Below are 24,418 nucleotides of genomic sequence, written 5' to 3' on the forward strand. Positions count from 1 at the left end.
TTTTGCATTAAATAAAATATGGATATGAAATTTTTCTGGCAAACTGAAACACTCTTTAGCTTCCCTGGGGGTCAGACAGTTAAGAATCTGCCTGTGATGCAGGAGACACAGGTTCGACCCCGGGGTCAGGAAGAATCCCTGGAGAAGGAGATGGCAGTCTCCTCCAGTATACTTACCTGGACAGTCCCAGGGACAGAGGAGTCTGGTGGGATACACAGTCCGGAGGAGTTGCAAAGAGTCAGACACAACTGAGCGATTAACACTGGTCTTGTCATATTATATATTAAAGTCAAGGAATTTTTGTGTATTGCATTCTCTGGACATGCAGATATTTTAGACACCATTTAGCATATTTAGCTGGTCATATTGTTTGACGTACATGGCATAACATCATAAGTTTAAAAGTCCTAGAACAGCTTGAAAGTGTATTACTTAGGGAAAGTTTATTTTTTCAGTACATCTGTTTTTCTGGTTTATTGTATCATTACTCAGTTGTTATCTCTTTAGGCTTTGACTGCCACGTGACTGTTCTAGTCCATGGCCTCACCAGTTGGGAAAAGCTGCACTGGGGTTTAAGTTTCTGTTGTAAATTCTGTGAAACCAGGCTGTAGAGAATCTTGGATAAAATAGTCTTAAGAAAAGGGAGCAGCATGGACGGAGCCCCTGAGAAGGGATGGAACATGATCAATTAAAAAAAAACAAAAATGTAAGCCACTCACTGCAGCTGAGGCACAGAGGAAGTGTAAGGTGGGTGCCAGACCACACGTGCCCTGGACCGCAGCAGACTTGCCTTCTTTGCAGAGTCTGGTTCAGTTTCCCAAGGAAAATCCGATTATTTCCAGGTTCTGTGTCTTACCGTGTCCAGGCAGTTTTTAACCGTTCAGAGCAGACCCTATCTGCTCTGAGTAAATATTAATAAATATTTAAATAGTAAATAATCAGGATGAAAGGAGAATTCCTCTCCCCCTTCTGCATCCCAGTAGAGCCCAGACTTTGTGGGGTATAGTGGATAAGAGTTGAGGGAGTGAAGTGGGAGGAGGGTGAGAGAGAGAGAAAAGATACCCAAGGTACCAGTTCAAGGTCATTGAACTGGCAGCAACAGGGCTGGGAGAGCAGGGGTGAGGGAATCGGCTGCAAGGGGAGCAGGGCTTATGTGAATGGCAGGAAGCCTGGCCTGAGATATGGAGGTGTGGGGAGGTGGGCCCGGACACGGGCCATCTCCAAGTTCAGAGTCATCGCTCAGGGGATGGAGTGAGAGTGTCAGAGAAGTAAGTGTCCTCTTTGGGTTCTGATGGGGTTGTGGAGGTGCAATCCAGGCTTGGGGGAGGGGAGAGGCAAGGAATGGGCCATGTTTAACGGAGATTTTAAAATGTTTCCCATGACTTTAATTTTATTTTCTATGAATTTTAATGGATTACATGAATTTAATGGTTCTATGAATTTTAATGGATGCAGATTTGTGTTTCGCTACCACAATCAGACTTGCCAACAAAGGCCCGTCTAGTCAAGGCTATGGTTTTTCCAGTGGTCATGTATGGATGTGAGAGTTGGACTGTGAAGAAAGCTGAGTGCCGAAGAATTGATGCTGTTGAACTGTGGTGTTGGAGAAGACTCTTGAGAGTCCCTTGGACTGCAAGGAGATCCAACCAGTCCATCCTAAAGGAGATCAGTCCTGGGTGTTCATTGGAAGGACTGATGTTGAAGCTGAAATTCCAGTACTTTGGCCACCTCACACGAAGAGTTGACTCATTGGAAAAGACCCTGATGCTGGGAGGGATTGGGGGCAGGAGGAGAAGGGGACGACAGAGGATGAGATGGCTGGATGGCATCAATCACCGACTCAATGGACATGAGTTTGAGTAAACTCCGGGAGTTTGTGATGGACAGGAAGGCCTGGCATGCTGCAATTCATTGGGTTGCAAAGAGTCGGACATGACTGAGCAACTGAACTGAACTGAACTGAACCACAATCAGAATACAGAACAAACAGTTCTTTAATGAACATTTCAAAGGAAAAATGTAACATTTTAAGATAACATAGGTGTGTTCTCTTCACTTAAAGAGTTATTTTAGAAAGTTTTGGGTTATTTTCCAGCACTTGGGTGTTTTTTTAATGTCTTTTTAGTCTGATGACTAAAAAGTTGTTATAATCATGTTACTTAAATTAATATACTGTATTCTGTAGACTGTAGTATTTCACCTCTTAACATCTCTGAAGTTGGGATGTGTCTTTGACAGCATCTTATGATGCAAAGAAATATAGTAGTGAGGAAAACCAAGCATAATACTGTAACAATAGATGATGCTTGATGATATGCACAGACTTCTGTATCATCATTCATTTCTGGGAGCACTGAACCTAAGGCTCTTTACTAGAGGTGGTGATTCGGAAATGTGAAAATTGTGGACCATCTTCCACACACTGATGAGTGAGGGAAACAGACAAAAGATCAGTGATTCTGAGATGATATGGTGCAAAGAGCACTGTCATAGAGCAGTGACTAGTGGGGGTTAGGGACCCTAGAATACTTCTGAGATTCTCAGAGGAAGATGGTCTTTGAGCTGCATGACAAAGGATGAATCAGATGACTTGCCTAAGCAGTGGAGGAGTGAGGTATGAATGGGGAGGACAAGAGTTTCTAGAGGTTATCTTGGAACCTGCTGGTTGATGAAGATGAAGTGAAGGAGGCTAGTGTAGGGTTCAGGTTGGAACTTTTTTTTTAGATTTTTTTTAAAATGTGGATCACTTTTAAAGTCTTTATTGAATTTGTTACAACATTGCATCTGTTTTATTACCTATTTTGGCTTTTTGGCCCAAAGGCATGTGAGATCTTACCTCCCCAAGCAGGGATTGAATTCACACCCCCTGCATTGGAAGGTGAAGTCCCAACCCCTGAATCACCAGGGAAGTCCAGGTTGGAAGCTTTGATAGGAGACAAGATTGCTGAAGGACTGTTGTTGCATGTTCAGCATTTTGATCTTAAGCCTGAAGGCAGATGGGTGCTTTTGGAAGATACATATGTTGGGAATTAAGATTTACATCTTACAAAGATGACTGTAGAAGCAGAAGGAAGGGAATGAATTAGAGGTTGAGGAGAACAAATCTGGGGTCAGAGAATGACAGATCGGTCAGAGCAGTGAAGCCCACGAGAAGTGATGGAATTTGAACTAAGGCAGTGGCGGAGCAGATGAACAGGAGAAAACACGTTCCTGTGATGCTGTGATCCAGGGAGGCCGATCTGACCACATGATCATGACAGTTTGGAGTGTGGGAAGAGGCTGGAGTTAAGCACGACTCCCAAATCTCTGGCTTGGATGGATGGTGGTGCCATTGAGCTGAAAGCAGGTTTGGGAGGAAAACGATTTCAGTTTTGACTTTATGGAACTTGCCATGCCCGAGGAACTGTTGTATGGACAAGAGCATGGGTTTGGAATGCAAGAGGCTTTCCCTGGAGAGGGGTTTGCGGGTCCTTACTGGGGCCTTCAGGGAGTCAGTGAGGTTGCTCAGGAGGAAAGTAGGGTAGAGCAGAAGAGTGCAGGGGCGGAACCCTGGGGCTACCCACTCACACTTACAGGGTGGGAGCAGGAGAGGGTGCAGTGTGTGGAATCGGTTTAATGAGGAGGTGGGTGACAGTGACAAATGCCATGGAAGCCCAAGCAGGATAGGGCATGACCATTTGGTTTGTAACTGGAAACCACTGGTGTGTTGTAAAGAGCAGTTACAATGCAGTGGGCTGGTGAGATGGGCAGTAGCCAACTTGTGATGATTTGGCACTATGAATTCAAGGTAGAAATGGCAATAAAAAGCATAGCCTACTCTTGCAAGAAATTAGGCTATAAAAGGAGAGACCATAAGGAGTGTTCAGCGACTGTGTCTTTGATTGTTGGGTTAATGCTTTCTAAAGGTCTCATGGCTAATGTGTTTTTATACTTGTGGAGTGGAACTTTCTCAGACTCAACTATTCTTTAATTTGCTTGAAGTGGCACTTTTTGCTTTCTGTTCATGATTTAACACTATAAAAACACCCAGCTAGAGCTCGCTGCAGGAATATGAGTTCCATCTTGAGGCCATTACCTTTGAAGTTGTTTGGTACATTAACAAATAAACAGAAAACAACAAGACAAAAAGTTGAGAAATTGAAATACTAAGGAGATTGAGCTTGTTTACAAAAAAGTAAAAGACAATGAGAATACGCAACTTTATAAGCTTAGGTTATGCTTAATTGCAAACAACTTGATGAAAAATTTCCTTTCTTTATTGTCCTTGAAATATGGGCTAAAAAGTGAGAATGCTTGCAGGTATTGTGTGTCCCGGAATTGCTTTGAATTGCAGTTGGTGAGTGTGAGAACAAATAAATCCCAAACGATTTGTGATTTAGGTTTATAGGCGCACACTCATACACTGGATTCAGGCAGTAATTCCGGAAAGCATACACAGGAGAATTATTTGCTGTATGTTCATTTACTCCACAAAGATTTAGCGAGTACCCATATGTTGAAATCTCTGCTAGATCCTGTAGGAGAGGAAATAAGGGGACTTAAATAATGCTGCTTATACTTCGTTGAAGGGAGATGTGGATGAGGGTCTAGAGAAGAGAGAAAGCCTTCTTTTTTTTTAAGTATTTATTTTTAGTATTTATTTATTTGACTGCACCAGGTCTTAGTTGCAGCATGTAGATCTAGTTTCCTAACCAGGGATCGAACCAGGGCCCCCTGCCTTGGGAGTGCAGAGTCTTAGCCACTGGACCACTGGGGAAGTCCCGAGAAAGGGCCTTTTGATGGGTGATCAGGGGAGGCTTCTTGGAAGAGGTGGTATTTGAACTGTATGCTGAGAGACAACGGTTCATTCATTCTCTTTGGCGTGTCTATTTCACATGATACCCTTGACTACTCTCTCTCTTGAAACTGCCCTGGTTTGATTTTCCCACACTATTATCCAGCACCACCTACTGCCTCTGTGTTCCCTGTCAACCATTTTTATGGTTCCTGTATCTCCTAGGTTCTCTGTCCTTTTTCTTCCCTTCTTCCTCAGAGATGTAATTTCCATCTGCAGCTTGGAAGAGTTGCCTGAATAGATAACTCTAAACCCAGAGCTTGAGCCTAAACTTTCTCTGACCCTCCATCCTACATTTCCACCTTTAGGCCTCACCGGCAGCTCACATTTCAGTTGTCTGAACTCTTCCTCACAATGCACAGCCTTCTGCCTTCCCTCCTTTTCTTCCTTCCTTCCGCTTTCCTATTGAGCCACTATGGAGTGTCCATATGTGCTCAGTGCTAGTTGATCATTCTTTTGATTCCTCAGGCTTGGAGTCTCAGAGTCAGTTTTTTTCTGTCCCCCTTACCACCTATGTCTCAATAATTTATTTCACTCTTCTTCATTCTTTCCAGTATGTTTTGAAATCTTTTTGGTTCTACTAAAAGATTGAGTTCTTCATGCCCATTATCTGCCTGCTTGGATCGCGGCAGTGGCCTTGGAAATGGTGACCTTCCTCTACCTCCTGTTCATTGTCAGCATCACCATTGCTTACTAAGTGTCCATCATGTTTGGAATGTTGCTCAGTTCAGTTCTGTTGCTCAGTCATGTCTGACTCTTTGCCACCCCATGGACTGTAGTACGCCAGGCTTCCCTGTCCATCACCAACTCCTGGAGCTTGCTCATACTCGTGTCCATTGAGTCAGTGATGCCATCCAACCATCTCATCCTCTGTCATGCCCTTCTCCTCCTAGGAATGTTGCTAGGGTACCATAGTCTATATGTTGAAAAATGGAGTAGAAGGAGAGACAAAACAGACCTGACTGATAAAGAAGTCCATCACCAACTCCAAGGCCATAGGCCCAGAGGCTGAGTCAGCAGTGCAGTGAGATCGGAGGAAGTGGACCCCAAGATCTGGGGAGATGCGTATCTAGGCATGTGGAGAAGGTTTGGGGCAGGGTGTTGAGTGGTGGATGGTGGCCCTCTGGTGAACATGTGAGAGGTGGTGTGGTATAAGACCTGTGAGTTGAAAAGTTCAGCTAGGCCTGGACTGTGATGGATCTAGTAAACCAGGATGAGAGATCTGGTTTAGAAGTAAGTTTATAGGGAGGGAATGGACAGAAATGGGGAGAGTGTGATCTATGAAAAGTGTTCTTTAAGAAGTACCTGGAGGCAGTGTGTAGGCTGACTTTGAAGCCAGTTAGGAGATTTCACAGAAGTCTTCTGTAACATTTTGTTTCTTATCTCTAAACACAATGACTGCCAGATTAAGTTTCTCAATTGCAGTTTTGATCCTGTGGCCCTCCTGCTCAGATGCCTTTGGTGGGTCCCATGCCTTGAGGAGCAGTTCTTTTGCTGACTTTGGGGTAACCTTTGTAATCACACTTCAGCCTACCCTTCCAGCATCGTCTCCGCCTCCTACCCGTCAGTAACCAACCATTGGCCCCCACACAAATTTTGTATTCTCTCCAATGCTTGAGAAATTCTGACTGCAGTTTCACCCAGCTTGCAGCATACACATGACACCCTTCACGGCCCCTGCAGCCCCTGCCCCCTGACAAAGCTTCCCTCATACTTACACGGTGTTGTTTGCTTTTAATTAATCACCAACTCACACGACTTTTTTCTGTAGCTGCTGAAGTTGTTAATTAGTGCCCATATTGTTTGTCTGGGTTTATTTTTCCAACCGTCTGTAACCTCCTCAGGAGCTGGCACTGTGCTTGCCCTTGTAGGTAGCTACAGCCATTATATTTGCGTCCAGTACTGTCCCAGTGCTGGTACTTCAAACATGATGACATTTGCTGACCTTCGATTTTGTTTTAACCTGTCCAAGCAGCCAGGCGGATTACATAAGATGCCCAGGGTGATAACACATTTGAGGACCCACGCTTTCACCAGGGTGGTGGACACTGAATGGGGAGACTGAGGAAGAACTTCCGTTCCTTTTAGTCTCCTCACCCCCTTGTGTTGATGGGTGTTTGCTAACCAAAGGGGAGTCAGGAATACCCCCTTAACTTTTGTTGGGCAGTGGGTTCCCAGCTCCCCTTTCAGTGGGGCCCTTTCTCTAAAGGGGAATAGCCTACTTTGATTCTCATATCTTGAGAAAACTACCCTTGAAAACTACGATATGATGACCACTAGGTGAAACTTTCTTGATCCCAGTGATAGAGAAGTAAGTTAAAAGTGGATGCTTATTCTTTGCTGTTAGATAGGTCAAAAGATTCTGCAGAAGCAAAATTAGCATTATATGGATCAGAGAAATAATTGTAACCACATAAGTTAGCAAGGACTTAAGGCTGGAAAACTTTGGACAGGGTTATAAAGCACTTGGGCTGCCCTGGTGGCTCAGATGGTGAAGAATCTGCCTGCAATGCAGGAGACCCAGGTTCAGTCCTTGGATTGGGAAGATCCCCTGGAGAAGGGAATGGCTACTCCAGTATTCTTGCCTTGAGAATTTCATGGACAAAGTAGCCTGGCTAGCTACAATCCATGGAATTGCAGAGTCGACGCGATTGAGTGACTAACACTTATTATTTACAAACTACTTGCTTTTTAGATAAAAGTGATGCATCCTGAAAATTCTAGATTAGTTTTCTTTCCAGTTCCAAGGTTGGCAGGCTGGTGGGTGTTAGAAATAATGTCTAAGTGGGATGTAGGATGGCTTTAAGCATTTACTGGGGAGCCAACTCTCCAGAAATGTTAAACCTTGCTCATCTGTAAGAAGTGATAGTTGAGACTGTAGGTCAGCTGAGTGTTTCCTTTGTGTTTGTGACAAGAAAGGTACAAAAAGTATTAATATAAGCAAGACAACTGAGAGAATATTCAAAAGGGCAGACAGTTTTAAGCTCTCTCAGCTATTACAGAAGCACTTATTTATATAGAAACAGCTGACCTGCTAATTAGAAAACATCCTTGCCTATTCATTAAACTAATTATCTGAAGGAATTCTGCTAGGCAACACTTAGTCTAGTTCTAATTATTGTGTGCCCTTGAAAGCAATAAACGGCACTTTTAGAATAAAATTTTATAATTTAGACATGTACATGGTTTACTCAGACATTCCCTGTAAATAGAGTCGGGGTAGTAATGAGGGTTACACTTTAGCTTTTATGAAAAAGGATTATCTATCTTTTCATAGAGAGATTATCATGAATTATTAAATCATACATGTTTAGACCTGAGAGCTCCTTGGAGATCATTATTGTTTAAATATAAGAGGTTTTTTTTTAAAGGTCTTTTCTGTTTTTGTATTACTTTTTTTTTTTTAAGAAGTTGAGCATCAACTTGTGATTTATGACAGTGGTAGAACTTTTCTGTCATAAACTGAGACATTATGTTCACATATGAATAAGGTGGATCATCATTTCTGCAGCCACTTTACCCTGCAGAGCCTTTTCTGACCTTAACCAGAACACTGGTTAAGAAGCGCAGTAAAAGAGCACATACTGTGTTCCGGGGGTCCCCAACCTCTAGGATCTAATGCCTGATGGTCTGAGGCAGAGCTGATGTAATAATCATAGAAATAAAGTGCACAATAAATGCACTTGAATCACCCTGAAACCATCCCTGCCTACCCCTGCTCCATGGAAAGACTGTCTTCCATGAAACCAGTCCCTGGTGCCAAAAAGGCTGGGACGGCTACAGCTGTCTTCAGGTCACAGCAGTTATGTAAACCAGTGAGCTGGTACTGTCAACGAAGACTCAGCCAGCTCTTGATGAGTTATTTGGACTGGGCCATCTGCTTCAATCTTAGGGCTGTGTTCCTCAGAGCCAGTGCCTGGGTTCGAAGCTCCCGTCCAGCACTATGATTTGGGCATTCTCCAGCTGGGTGACCTTGGATAAGCTACTTTAAGCTCTGTGCTTCAGTTTCCTGATCTGTCAGAGGGGCTAGCAATAGCTCCTGCCTCCAGGGATTGTTGGGAGGATTAAATGAGTTATTTCTTATAAAGCGCTCTTACGTAGTAAGGGCTCCATCACTTCTTCATTCAGCGCCTATTATGCTCTCTCTGTGTGCTGGATCCTGTTGTGGAGGCTGTTAGGGGACAGCACTCAGGTGAGGTCCCTGTCCTATTGGAGCCTCCATCCTAGGGGGACGAGACCGTGAATAAGTAAACGAACACGTCCAGGTCCTCATAAGTGTTACAATAATGACAATAAATCGGGAAATATAATAGAGATGGATTGGTTTACGGGGAGAGAGGTCAACGTTGGCTAGGGTGGCAGGAGCGGCTTTGGAGAAGGTGATGTGTGAGCTGAAATCTGAATGACGAGAGATAAATGTCAGCTTCACTAAGAAAGTTTTCCTTTGTGTTGGTAGCTCTTTCCATATTCTTATTTTAAAACCACTTAGGATCAAAATTAAAGTCCTTTCAGGACCCCACTAGGAGACCTCCTGGGAGTCTCTCTCCCAAGAGCTCGTGACTCTGTTCAGACAAGTCATTGTGGACATCTTGGAGCTCCCCCCCTGAACTTCATCTGGGCAGGACCCAGACCTGCCCACCCCCGGGTCTCTGTCCCTCGGCTCCGGCTGGGGGCTCACCCACCTTGTGGCCCAGTCCCTGGAAGAGCCTGACTCTGTTCCCACCCGCCAGGAAGTAGAGGACCGGGTTGAGGCAGCTGCTCAGGCTCACCAGAGGCCTCCATATCTTGTAGGCCAGGCTGACCGCTCTCAGGAGCTGGCAGTCGTCCGAGGACAGCAGGCGGAGCGTGAGATAGAGGCAGCGCGAGACGTGGAAGGGCACGAAGCAGAGGGCAAAGAGGCCAGACACCAGCAGGATGGTCCGGATGGACTTGGCCCGCGCTGCGCCCCCCGCCCTCCTGAGGGTCTCCGCGGGCGCGGCCAGGCTCCTGACCATCAGGGAGTAGCACACCAAGATGACCGAGGAGGGCAGGACGAAGCCGGACAGCGTCAGCACCATGCCGTAGACGAAAAACTGGTCAAAGCGGTCCGCGCTGGTCGTGTCGTAGCAGATCACCTGGCCGTCGATGTCGTCGGTGTGGGAGAAGGCCAGGGTGGGCAGCAGCTGGATGCCCACCAGAGCCCACGCGGCGGCGGCGCCCAGCAGGGCGTGCCGGCGGGTCCGGTAGGGCAGCGAGCGCAGCGGGTGGCACACAGCCAGGAAGCGGTGCACGGAGATGCAGGCCAGCAGCAGCACGCTGCAGTAGAGGTTGGCGTAGAACAGGAAACGCACCAGCTTGCAGAGCAGCGCCCCGAAGGGCCAGGTGCCCCCCAGGGAGTAGGTGACGATGAGGAAGGGCAGCGTCGATAGGTACAGCAGATCCGCCACCATCAGGTTCACCAGGTAGATGGTGGCGCAGCTCCAGCGCTGGGTTTGGCGCCAGGAGAGCCACAGGACGGCGCCGTTCAGGGGCAGCCCCAGCACAAAGATGATGCTGTAGGTCAGGGAGAGGTAGATCTGCTTGTATTCCTCCGAGCGATGGCAGGATCTTCCTTCCGCTGAGATGTTCGTGTCCGGCTTCTCCATCTCCACCGGGGAGCACCGCTCTTCCTGCTTCTCCTTCCCCTGGGAGGAAACAGAGTGGATAGCAGAGCATCACGGCCTCAGCTGAGGGTTAGTTTCTGCCTGGACTTGGCATTAACTCATGAAGGCTGGTCAGAGCCCTTGTTTGAGAAAGACGAGTGCTAGTTAAAAAAAAAAAAAAAATAGAGCTAAGGCCAAAGGCAAAGCAGATTTTAAAGGAGGGCTTTTCAACTTACCAGGTCCACAGGGCCTCCCTGACCCCGAGTTGTGTGCTCTTGGTTCCAGGCTGGGCTGATAGGAAGCTCCGATACCCATGGTGGCAGGAAAAGGTGCTGCCACATTTAAGCAGGGCACACCACCTCAAGCGCTGTGACTTGTTCTTTGGTTAGACTACTTTGCATAGACTTAGGAAACCTCCAAGGGGACCTCTTCCAGCTGAAGATGCTGGTGCATCCGTAGAGGGCAGTATTTCCTGCAACCTGGCCCTAACCCCACATACATGCCTTGGTGGCAGTGGAAAGTGATCCATGGGGGTTAGGGAGGATTAGGGAAAGCATGGGTTTTGCCTATAGGCTCTGCAAGAGGATTTCAATTTGTATCTCTTTCAGGATTTATTAACTGCGTATTTGAATCCCGAGGCTGATTTGCTTGTTAAACACCTCAGCATCCCGGACATCCAAGAAAACGCATCTGAGCTGTGAAGCCAGGTGCAGCTTCTTTCTTACCCTCGTCCCCGCTGACAAAGCAGATCCAACAAGCAGAGCCACGGAGCTGAGACAGCTGTGTGTGCCTGATGCATCGGGAAATCAGCCAGCACCAGACCTTCAGGGGTGCCTGAGATGAAGCCTGAACTTTCCAAGAAGTTGGTTTCTAGGGGCTCATCTTCAGAAAGATGAGTTAATACAGGCAAAGAGGGAAAAGTGTACGTTGGGTAATTTGGGGGTAAACTGTAACATACAGATCTTTACTCACAGCAGAAAGAACAGAGACCTCATGCATTCTATCAGTCAACAAGCACTTATGGAGCACCTGTTGGTCAGGCACTATGGAGAAAAGATGGGCACGGCACTTGCTCTCTAGGCTCTCAGAATCTGGTGGGGAAGACAAGCAGATACAGCTGATTGCATTGCAGCATGGGAAATGGTCCCCAAGTGCTGCAGAAACCAGCAGGATGCTGAGGGAGTCGAGGGGAGACTTGGGTTTGGTGCCACGGGAGCTGCTTGGGAAAGAAGGGTGAAGGGCATTTGAGGGATGGGCCTGGAGGCATAGCACATGCAAGGAGACAGAGCTGAAGAGTCCTGGGATGGCAGGATGACCTGTGTGGGGGCTGAACTGCAAGGATGCGGTAAGGAGGATGGATGTGCTTAAGCAGGACCGTGACGGGTAAGGCAGTGTGGGAGGAAGGCCCAGAAGCGAGCCTGGACCAGTCAGACTGTAAGGGGGCCCGGGCAGTGCCTGCGGGTGGGAGATGCTCGGGACCCCAGCGAGCCCATGAAGGTTGATGAGGAGAGAGGCCCTGATCCCAGAGGCACTTCTGAGGCAGGAACAATGGGACCCATTGAACATGGGTCGTGAGCCAGAGGAGGAGTTGAGGGTATACATGAGGCTGGCGGTGGGGGGGCGGGTGAGGCCAGTGCTGATCTGAAGCCTGAAGCTTGAAGGCCGGGACCGATGTTCTGAGGCAAGGAGCTTGTTGATTGACTTTAAGACTCGCCTGACTGGGAGATCAAAGCTTTTTGGCTGGGTGAGTATTCATAGGAAGAATGACATTTTCATTCATTTTGTCCCCTATCGTCTTCCACATGGAGGGTTGGCCAATGCTTAGTTATTTTCAGCAAAGCTGCCTTCCCAGCTCGCCGTGGGCTCTTAGGGGGATGCTGAGGAGCGGCACCAGCCTGGTTCTGTGCTGGCTTGGGCCCACCAGCTGACACTGTGATTTCGTATAGTCCTCTGAGCAACCTTGGGGATGAAGCCCTAGCTCTGTTTCACTGTGAGGAAGCCTCGAGTCAGAGGAAACACCCCTGCAGGGCTGGCTAGGCCCCCCAGTGTGGAGGGCTTGCTCCTGAGGTGGGCTGTGGCCTTCTGCCCCCTCACGACTGTGGTAAGAAGCCCTCCAAGCCCAGCTCGGCAGGGGCTGTGAGTGTGGTGTGAAGGAGCAAGTCGTCTTCTCTCTCCGAGCCACGGCCTCCTGGTGAGGTTGTTGGGAGAATCAGCTGGAAGAGAGGCGCACAGGGTATCATAGGGGGGTGACCCAACAGGTTCTGGTTCTGTCCCCACCTTTCCTTTTCCTCCTCCTAGAGACTACGGCGCTCTGACTAAGCTCTTTGGTTTATGTGGAAGGATGAGCGGGTGAGTCACATTTCCACTTCGTAACAGACAAGGTCACTTTTCTTCCTGCTGTGGTCTGAAATGTGTCACCTACAAAGTCATGTGTGTGTGCTCACTCGCTTCTGTCTTTTTGACTCTTTGTGACCCTGTGGGCTGTAGCCCACCAGGCTCCTCTGTCCATGGGGATTCTCCAGGCAAGAATACTGGAGTGGGTTGCCATGTCCTCCTCCAGGGGATCTTCGCAACTCAGGGATTGAACACATGTCTCTATGTCTACCTGCATTGGCAGGTGGGGTCTTAACCACCAGCACCACCTGGGAAGCCCTTACTCAGTCTGGAGGGACAGCTGTCTAAGGGAGAGGTTGACCATCCTTAGTCAAGGCATCACGTAAGGCATACACAATGTTTGGACCAGTGCATCATTGAGGCTGCTATCATGGAGAAAGGAAGGAGCAAAACACAGACTATAATGGGTTAATTCACTCACCAAAATCTGGGACGATGTTGAGCACCTCCTTGAAGCCGCTTTTCTAGCCTCTGCAATCCCCTGACTTTTCTTCTGTCTCTCTAGAACTAGCTTCCTCCATTCATTGGGAAGAAGCATTGAAGGGCTATGTAGCTGTTCACAGCAAAAGTGGAAAGACCTAGAATGGAAGAGAAGCAGGCTGGGGTTTTACAGGAGAAGAGAATTTGGGGGGCAGTTTTCATGATGAATGAAATTCTCGGGAGAAGAGACATACTCACTTCTAAAACGTGACTGTGTCATGCATTTTCTCCTCTTTGTTGCCATTTCTTCAAGACCTTTCAAAAAGACTGATATGATTAGGGTTGGAATTTGTTTCACTGTTGGACTCAGTGGGGATAAGGCCCTTGAGGAAATAATGAAGTGATAATCCTGAATGGGTTAGATGGGTCCCAGGGCTTCAGCCCAGAGTTCTTCCCATTGTGAGTCTCCAAGAGTCTGGGCCTGTTTCTGGCTCCCTGCTAAACAGGAGCCTTGGGTAATCATCCATGGAGCAATGACCTCTGAGTACCATGATGGATATCTTTCCATGGGAATCAGTCAGTCATTTCAGTTGCTCAGTGGTGTCTAACTCTTTGTGACCTCATGAATCGCAGCACGCCAGGCCTCCCTGTCCATCACCAACTCCCGGAATTTACTCAAACTCATGTCCATTGAGTAGGTGATGCCATCCAGCCATCTCATCCTCTGTCGTCCCCTTCTCCTCCTGCCCCCAGTCCCTCCCAGCATCAGGGTCTTTTCCAATGAGTCAACTCTTCGCATGAGGTGGGCAAAGTACTGGAGTTTCAGCTTCAGCATCAGTCCTTCCAATGAACACTCAGGACTGATCTCCTTCAGGATGTACTGGTTGGATCTCCTCGCAGTCCAAGGGACTCTCAAGAGTCTTCTCCAACACCACAGTTCAAAAGCATCAATTTTTCGGTGCTCAGCTTTCTTCACAGTCCAACTCTCACATCCATACATGACTACTGGAAAAACCATAGCCTTGACTAGACGGACCTTTGTTGGTAAAGTAATGTCTCTGCTTTTTAATATGCTGTCTATGTTGGTCATAGCTTTTCTTCCAAGGAGTAAGTGTCTTTTAATTTCATAGCTGCAGTCACCATCTGCAGTGATTTTGGAGCCAAAAAATAAAGTCAGTCATTGTTTCCATTGTTTTCCCATCTATTTGCCAGGAAGTGATGGGACCCGATGCCATGATCTTAGTTTTCTGAATGTTGAATTTTAAGCCAACTTTTCCACTCTCCTGTTTCACTTTCATCAAAAGGCTCTTTAGTTGTTCCTCTTCCATGGGAACAGGGAAGTCTTTATCATTTTCATGGTTTAAAATAGTTACCACTACCCAGAGAAATGACTCAGCCACGATGAAGAAAGGGCTCTTCTTTCTCCTTTAACAAGTATCTGTAAGATACGTACTTCAAGAGTTCAGAAAAGGGAAAAGTTATGAATAAATTTGAGTAACAATGAAATATTACTGCTTTCAGTTGTGGAGGAGTGATTGTTGAAGTGAGAAAATAAGATCTCCCTTAAAAAAGATTTTGGGCCAAAGAAGTGGACATTTCTTATTTCCAGTTTTGAATGCCACATTTGACATGTGTTTAATCTATAAATTGATTTTAATATTTTACCTATATCTAGAGACCTTTCTTAGAGAAATGGAGCTACTTAATGGAGCCTTATAAATGCTTTCAGACAGTAAATTTGTTTTTACAAGTTACTCTGAAAAAAACTGTTGATAAATAGATGCATTTCTTTAGGATTTTTATTTTTAATACAATTTTTAAAAGTTACACTCCATTAAGAGTTGTTACAAAATACTGGCTGTGCTCCCCATGTTGCAGAGTAAATCCTTGAGCCTGTCTTACACCCAGGAGTTTGTCCCTCCCAGTCTCCACCCCTATGATGCCCCTCCCACAATGGTGTGCAAAACAGTATGGAGGTTTCTCAAAAAGCTGCTTTAGAGAACTTCCCTGGTGGTCCAGTGGTTAAGACTCTGTGCTTCCACTGAAGGGGGCGCTGGTTTGATCCCTGGTTGGGGAACTAAGATGCCACATGCTGCATGGTGCAACCAAAAGAAGCTAATGTAATGTATGCATTACCTAATTTATAAAGATTTCTTAATTTATAAAGGTGAGTTATAAAGTTATTTTTCATATTCGCAACATAATTTGTCTTTCAATAAGTTTTAAAAATGGGGCCCGAAGGTACATTTAATTAGGTGGTGGATTACAGGAGTTAGTAGTTGGAATTACTTTTCCTGTGTTTCAAATCCACTAGATAGTTTGGTGTTATTTGGTCAATGAACCACTAGGTGGCGATGAAGACTGACAGTTTATAATTTTTTTCCCTCCAAATGAAAGCAGAAATTGGGATTGGTTTTAGATACAGGCCTAGTAGTTGTGAATGGGTATAAGTCATTTAGGACATACAGAAAATCCCACCAGCTAAACCACCTCCTACTGGTCTTTTATCTAAAGTTACTATGTTAGGTTCCCACAATAAAGTGGTGTTGCAATCAGCTGAAAGCAGCCTTGCTGAGATTGAGTTATAAAAAGATATTGTGAGATAGGCATGGCCAGAATTATTTCCCCCATTTTCAGTTTGGTTCAGTTCAGTCGCTCAGTCATGTCCGACTCTTTGCGACCCCATGGACTGCAACACACCAGGCTTCCCTGTTCATCACCAACTCCTGGAGCTTGCTCAAACTCATGTCCATCAAGTCAGTGATGCCATCCAACCATCTCATCCTCTGTTGTTCCCTTCTCCTCCTCCTCTTCAGTCTTTCCCAGCATCAGGGTCTTTTCCAATGAGTCAGTTCTTCACCATCTGCAGTGATTTTGGAGCCCAAGAAAATAAAGTCTGTCACTGTTTCCATTGTTTCCCCATCTATTTGCCATGAAGTGATGGGACCGGATGTCATGATCTTAGTGTTTTGAATGTTGAGTTTTCACCATTTTGCAGCTGAGCAAACTGAGGTGCAGTGGAAGTCCTATCTGTGATGTTTTGGGGGAACCTGGGCTTCCTTTACAAAGCAGAGACAGCAAATTCCCAGCTTTCCAGAGGATTTTTTTTTTTTTAAGCTACCTTCCCCCATCTCACCCACCTAATCACATAACAAAGAAAGAAGGGAAATAGAAAAGCAGGTCATCCCTGAAGTCACTAGAGGTAGTGTCTTTTAGAGAACGCAGAGTGTAAGTGTTACTCAGTCATGTCTGACTCTGGGAGACCCCATGGATTGTAGCCCACCAGGCTCCTCTGTCCATGGAATTCTCCAGGCAAGAATACTGGAATGGGTTGCCATTTCCTTCTCTAGGGGATCTTTCTGACCCAGGGATTGAACCCAGGTCTCCTGCATTGCAGAACCCTAGCTTGAAAAACATGATCTGGAGATAATGGTAAAGAGAGAGAAGACAGATCTGAGTTTTAAAAAACTGTCAAGGGACTTTCCTAGTAGTCCACTGGTTAAGACTTCACCTTCCAATGTAGGGGGTTCAGGTTTGATCCCTGGTTGGGGAGCTATGATCCTACATGCCTCATGGCCAAAAAACCAAAACATTAAATGGAAATAATATTGTGACAAATTCAATAAAGACTTAAAAAAATGGTCATCAAAAAAGAAAAAAATATTGAAAAAGACTCAAGAATGAGACCTACATAGCAACCCAGTTTTAAACTATACGTTGAGTCTTAAGATGAAAGGTGGTGATTAGCCTTTTAATAATTTTGTATTATATTTTTGCAGTGTGGGCTTATGCCTGCTGTGTACCTAGATCTCTTTTCCATGTGTGAATTGTCCCCAAACATAAGAATGCAAGGGCTTTTTTTTTTTTCACAAGGAAAAGCAAATTGGATCCTTTAAATAATTAAGAAGAGTATCTAGAGACTGTGAGTACTTAATTTTAATAATTAATTCATATAGCAGCTTGCACATTTTTGTTTTCTGTTGACAAGGATCTGACAAAATTGGCAGCTTCAAATTAGTGTAAACACAGGGAGTGATTGGGAAGCATTGCTCTGACATTGTATTGTCACAACAGAGAAGGTGGCTGCTCTGAAACTGATGTTACTGTCTGGAAAAATAATTACTGAAGAAGTAATGTTTTTACTTCACCTATACAAATGTGTAATACCACACCCTCAATGACTTTGAAATTAGATTTTTTGTTGTTGTTGTTGTTACATTAATGGTGCAGTAAAAATAGCTATAAAGTCCTGTGGCTCTGGAAGTGCATCATTTCCTCTGGAGTCATGACCCTGAAAGGAATTCTTTAGGAAACTTTTTCCTTTTCGTTTCATCTGGCATCAAAGATCTTTAAACACATCACAACTGAGTCTTTGCTTGTGTGCTGTGTGCAGAAATGTAGAAAGCTGCTTTGGTTTGGGGCAAGAGAGGAGATCAGTGGCAGAGCCTGTGGGGCTCAAGAACTAGTGGTAAAGTTGCCCAAGGCATCGGCAGAGTAGAGGGCCTGTATCTCGGGACCCTGCCTTCACTCACTCTTACCCTCGGGCATCAGCCTCCTCTCACAGCTTCCCTAAAAGGCTGTTTACAGCCCTAGCACGCTGATGGATGTGCAGTCCACTGCCAGAGCCTTTCCTGTTGCTAGGGTGTTGCTAGGGTGGGGTGGGCGGGGAGTGGAGGGAGGAATCCACAGTGGCTCTGGACTCTCAGCATGTGAAGGGAGAAGGAGGATGATGTGGTACCATCGTGTCTGGGAGAGCAACTCCAGGGAGCAGGGGTGAGGGACAAGGGAGTGACCTGGTGAAGGAAGGACCTACCTTGGGCCACTCTTACCCTCTGGCCTAAGACTCTCACTGAACCCTATTTTGGGGTTTTGTGTTTTTTTTTTGGCCCTATGAGGCGTTCTTCTCCCTCCCCACATGCCCTGTGCTGTTTGTGTGTGGGAGAGGGGCTCCTGCTGCATCTGGACCTGCTTCTTTGTGTGAAGTGATTCTTGTAGTTTCTTTTTGTCATTTTTTTTGCTATTGAGTTGTCTGCCCTTTTGCTATTGAGTTTTAGGAATTCTTTACATATTTTGGATAACAATGTTTTCTGTTACTCATGTTACAAGTCTTTGTTTTCCTACTCCAGCTTTCCCAGACTTAAGGGCATATATATATATCATTTTAGGAAACAAAGCTCTTAATTTTAACATAGTTGAAATGATCAATATTCCTTTTATGGTTTGTGCCTATTGTCTCTGATTTAAGACTCCTTCTCTACCCTGAGGTCATAGAGATATTCTTCTGTATTAGCATATGAAGTGAAGTGAAGTTGCTCAGTGGTGTCTGACTCTGCGACCCCATGGACTGTAGCCTACCAGGCTCGTCTGTCCATGGGATTTTCCAGGCACGAATACTGGAGTGGGTTGCCATTTCCTTCTCCAATTAGCATATAGAAAGCCTTCCCCATTTAGATCTAATTGATTTTTGCTACTGAAGGGTTTAATGTGTGTGTGTGTGTGTGTGTGTGTGTATGTCTAAGAAATACAGAATGGCGTGACTTGATGAGAGGCTGTGTAGAGAGTGGAGCGGGGAGCATTGGAGACAGGTGGAGAGTGTTTGCTCTAGTCCAACAGGGACATCATGGTAGCTTTGACCTCAGTGGTGAGGGTGTATACACTCACCCAGAGAGTTCTGGGTGTATTCACTGGCTATTTAGGAGGGAAATGAATGTGAGTTGGTGGTGAATTAAATATTGGGGAGGAGCTGGTGAATTAAATATGGGGGAGGACCTGAGGACTACCCCTAGTGGCCTCTTTCTGCTGTCCTAACCGACACCTTCACCCTTTTCTTTTTTTCCTCTATTTTGTTGCTTTTCAGTTCAGTTCCTGCTTCCTCCTTGCTCCCCCTGACTCAGCTTTCCCTCTGGGCTTCCTTCGCCTTCCATCACTGCTGCAGATGGCTAACTCTGCCCACGGAAACTTGGGAATTTTCCCCGAGAGACTGATTGGCCCAGGTGGTCCCCGTTATTCCTGTTTGGCCAGGACTGCCACACCAGGCCTCTGGCACGCTGGGGGTCTGCACACCTCCTGGTTGCCTGGGGGGCCCCTTGCTGGTACCCCGGGGGCTGCTGGATGGGATCATGGAGGCAGGAGCAGGCCACACTTGATGGGTGCACACCCATGGCTGCTGTTTCTGGGGAGGCTTTGAGAAAGATGATTCCCCCTCTGAAGAGGGCTCTGGGCAGCTGGCACTTGGCATGTTCTGTGAGTACAGAAGCGTGTTAGAAAGAGAAGATACACTTAAGAGAATGGATTTTCTTTTCCACTAAACCCAATTTTCTTTAATAATGTCTGTATTGTGAACTTGCTTTCTAAAATGCATGTTTATAACAGAAACTTGTCATGACTCTTAAAAGTGATTGTCCATAGCAAACATAATATTTGAAGGTGGTCTCCAACACAGAGTTTCATTTATTAATAGTATACCAGTCAGATATTTCACTCTGAGATATTTTGTTCATGCATTAACTATTTGAATCAACAGTCCTATTAATGATGGAATGCAGATATGTATGTTTATGGTAAAAGAACTGACTGGATATCTTTTGAACCTCTTTATATGCAAGACGTATGAAAAACAGAGTTGCAGAGAGTAAAATCAGGCCTCAATGTCACGTTCAGTAAAACATGTCAGAGGTGAGGGCTCGGAAAGTGCCATAGTGAAATACGACGGGAAGGTGTGGAGTTGCAAGGGGTTTCATTTAAACACAAGGCTCACGTATTAATATTTTCATTGATTTATTTTCATGCCAATATGTTCTGACATAAATATGGTGATCTATAATGTATCGACCATAAAAGTCAACATTATTTTTAAAGCTGACTCAGGGAAATAAAACCACATTGTTAGTGCTGATATATACGGCATGTTATTCTGTTGAAAAATTAACCTCTCCTATCCTGTTCCTGATTGAGCTAAATAAGAAAAATGCCTTCAAATAGCCACTGACCTTTCTTGCATGTTTTGCTTCCTGGACAATGTTCAGTTTGCAATGGGACAGGCCCATGGAATGAAGTCAAGAGCAGAAAAGTGAAAGTGAAATTTGCTCAGTAGTGTCTGACTCTTTGCAACCCTGTATAGTCCATGGAATTCTCCAGGCCAGAATACTGGAATGGGTAGCCTTTCCCTTCTCCAGGGGATCCTCCCAACCCAGGGATCGAACCCAGGTCTCCCACATTGCAGGCGGATTCTTTACCAGCTGAGCCACAAGGGATACCCAAGAATACTAGAGTGGGTAGCCTATCCCTTCTCCACCAGATCTTCCTGACCCAGGAATCGAACCAGAGTCTCCTGCATTGCAGGCGGATTCTTTACCAACTGAGCTACTAGGGAAGCCCAAAGAGCGGAAAGACTCTGCCAATATATTTTCCTTTTAGAGGTTCAAAAGGCCTATGAAACTCCCTTGGCCAGATATTATGAAGCCATAAATTGTGTCTTCTGTATGAGACCAACGGTGAGAATAGCAGAGTGGGCAACCCCAGACAGGACACGTGGGTACAGTGTCAGCCGTGGATGGTCACAGAGAAGAGAGTCTAGCATGCCAGAGGCAGGGAACACACCCCAGGGCTCTGCCCAAGCCAACTGCATCCGTGATGTGACCTTCAGTGAAATGATATTATGAAATGGACAGCAACTAAGGAGAATTTAACTTAGGAACGTTGGAGAGAGTGCTCATGGAACCTGGATACATTTGGATGACTTATTCTTCCACTAAGTTTCAGAACAGAACAAGTGTGCTGACTTTTAACAAAATACTGAGAAATTTAGAAATACTGAGAGTTTTAGAGCTAGAGGGACCCTGGGTGTAAGGCAGGGGTAATCACTTGATCGATGAGGCAGCTGTTACACCCCAGGAGATTAAGTGAGCAGGTTGCCCAAGGAGACACAGCTGGTTAGTGGCTGCCATACCTGAGGTCCAGATCTCCTGGTTCTCCGTCCAGGGCTCTTTCTGCTCCATTTTATCCACTAGAAGCCATGACTGATAATACACATTCTTGGAGGATATTCCTCAGAGCCCCCCAGATCTGGTTTCCAACCTGCCACTGCACCAAAACTGGTCTTGTCAAGGCTCTCGATAGCCACCAACTCGCCAGATTCTCTGGACTTGGCAAGTTTTCTGACTTGATTTAAACCTCTCATCGTATTGCAGTTCAATACTCCTTGAAGTGTCTTGTCTCTTGCTTTTTCCATTAGTTAAGACTTCATTGCTGGTGAGAACGGTGACAAAGCTAAGCAATAATTTATTGGCTCATATAATCACTGTCCTGGTGATGCTGGTTTTAGACACGGTCTGATTCAGGAGCTCAGACAGAGTTACTAAAACCGCTTTCTTTATATGTTATTTCTTGGCTCCATTTTCTCCAAATTGGCTCCATTCTGAAACATACTCTCCCCTCATAGTGACAAGATGGCCGCCACAAACTCCACTGTTTCATTTAATTACGTGCAACTCTGGCAAGAAAAATTATGCCTCAGCCAGGAAGTCCTGGGATTAGCAGTGACTGGTCCTGTGGTCTTATCCTGAGTTCAGTGTCCATTCCTGAACCTACCGCTATGGCCAGGGGATGGAAGGCATTGATTGGCTCAGACTGGGGTTAAATGCTCCACCTAAGAGAGAGCTGGGTTCACCCCAATCTTGAGTATTAGAGAGAGGAAAGGGTGGTTCCCCTAAAGCATATTTGAGGTCCTGTTACCACACGAAATTGAGTAACTCCGGGACAGCAAAAACAGCAAATGCCCAGAGCAGTTTCTCTGACACCACGCTTTCCTAATATGCCTCCGACTTCACTCTTTTCAGTCTCGCCCACTGCGTCACTCACCTCAGCTGGATCTCTAACGCTGAATGTCCCCGTGGCCGAGCTCCAGAGCTTCCCCCCTTCTATGACTGTGCTGTTCTCAGGGCGATTTCATCCAGTCCATTGTGAAAGGAGGAGCTTGGCATAGCCCAAAGCACTTTGAGAAAACCCTGGCTCACACATGGGATTGAAATGGTAGGCCAGGGAATATAATGAGAAATAGTACTTAATGGGAAATTTTGAGAGGAAGGAAGATTGTTGACGCAAGTGTATCTGAGAAGGCAAAGCATCGCGTTACTCCTTATCCTTTGCTCTGAACGTAAGGGATAAGGCATGAGAATATTTAGAAGTAGTTACCATAAAGTCATGGGGCTTCCCAGGTGGTGCTAGTGGTAAAGAGCCCTCTTGTCAATGCAGCACATTTCAGAAAAGCGAGTTTGACCCCTGGGTCTGGAAGATCCCCTGGAGGAGGGCACGGCAACCCACGCCAATATTCTTGCCTGGTGAATCCCATGGATAGAGGAGCCTGGCAGGATGCATCCCACAGGGTAGCAAAGAAATGGGACTGAGGCGACTTTGCACGCACCATGCACCATAAAGGCACAAAACATCAAGTATATTAGCCAGGTGGGTTAAAAGTCTTGTTAACGTTAGATCTATAAATACTTGCTTTTCTCCCTGTGAAACTAAATTTCTGGCTGGGTTGCTTGCTGAGAAGGTAAAGAATTTGCCTGGGATATTTCCCTTCCCTACTATACAGGTTTATTGTAATCCTTTATGGTTTACAATCTTTAACCTTGGGGCTATGGTAACGGCAAAGCTTGTTTTACATATTTGTTGTGGGGAATTCCATTTATTCACTATATAGCTGTTATAAGAAATTGTCTATATTAGAATATGTTTGGGTAGGAGATAGAATTTATGTACCTAAGCAGTCATGTGCCCACCAGGCCTGTTAATGACTTCACTCACTTTGTCCCGTGACTGTTTCTACATAAATTCATAAACCCAGCTTCTAGTCAGGAACCATTAAAGCCCTTTGTCTTGGCTTTCTTGTTGTAGAGTTTATCTGAGGAAAATATATTTGTGATTCTAGAAGAATGACTTCTAAACAATATATGAAGCTTGTTTTCTTCTCATCATCCATGTCTTGATAATTCCTTCTCCATACCCACAGCTCTGTTCCGTGCCCTGAGCTCCACACTTGTATATCCCATAGTCCACTTGGCACTACCTGGATATTTTTGGGTAGATTTTACCAATCTACTGTGGTCAAGAGTAAACGTCTAATTTCCTCATTTTTCTCCTACCAAATCTGCCTCTCTGCTGAGCACTCTTATCATTTCAGTAAATGGCACTGTTATAGATCTAGTCATTCAAGCAAAATCCCAGAAATCATTCTTCATTCTTCTCTTTTCCCTTTTGCCGCATCAGTCCATCGCCAAGTCTTACCAAGTATCTGTCACACCATCCACCACTGGTGTTTGCACTGGGATCTTTTGTCCACTTCAACTGTACCCATCACTTGTCTTCTTGACTCCTTTTACCTACTCCATGCAGAGCGGTCAGAATGATCTGTATGAAGCAGAAATCAGACTCTGTGCCCTTCTAAAGGTATTCTATTATCTTCCTTTTGTCCTTCAGAATAAACCCCAAATGTCTTCCCAGAGACTATGAGGTCCTGTGTGGTCTTGTCCCTTCTCTACAGTTCAATCTCATCTCATCCTCTCTACCCCCTAGTGATGGGGCTGTAGCCACACTTGCAATGTGTCCACTGGGCTATGGGTGTGCAACAGGAGAAAACTCTCTCTCTCTCTCTCTCTCTCTAACACACACACACACACACACACCACACCCTGATTGTTGTCATCAAAGCCTAGGAAACTTTCAGAAGAGGGGTGGCTACAGAGGCCAGGAGCAGATGCAGTCTATTATGGTAGGACTTTTTCCTCTGTGCTAGTCCCCCCATGGCATGTCCACACACAACAGAACAGGGGCCTGCTGTGTCTAAGTAAGCAGCCAGATTTTGGCTGTACCTTGTCTTTTACACATAGGACTCACCTCAAGACTTAGCCTAACCTTCTGTGTACTGTGTCCTTCCATTTTCCAGGTTTGAACCAAATTCAGCATCAGCAAAGCCACATTATCATGTTGAAGGAGAGTCAATATTCAGGTAAGTGTGAAAAATGTCTGCTGCTTGCTTTAAAGCATCTGGATAGCCTGTTTACCCATGGTTCATTCCTTGACTCTCCTTCAGTTTGGATTATTCTCATGCTGAATTTGGTTCCAGGACCCAAGGCACAAGCTCACTTCC

Source organism: Dama dama, chromosome 19, assembly GCF_033118175.1.
Source record: "Dama dama isolate Ldn47 chromosome 19, ASM3311817v1, whole genome shotgun sequence".
Lineage (NCBI taxonomy): Eukaryota > Metazoa > Chordata > Mammalia > Artiodactyla > Cervidae > Dama > Dama dama.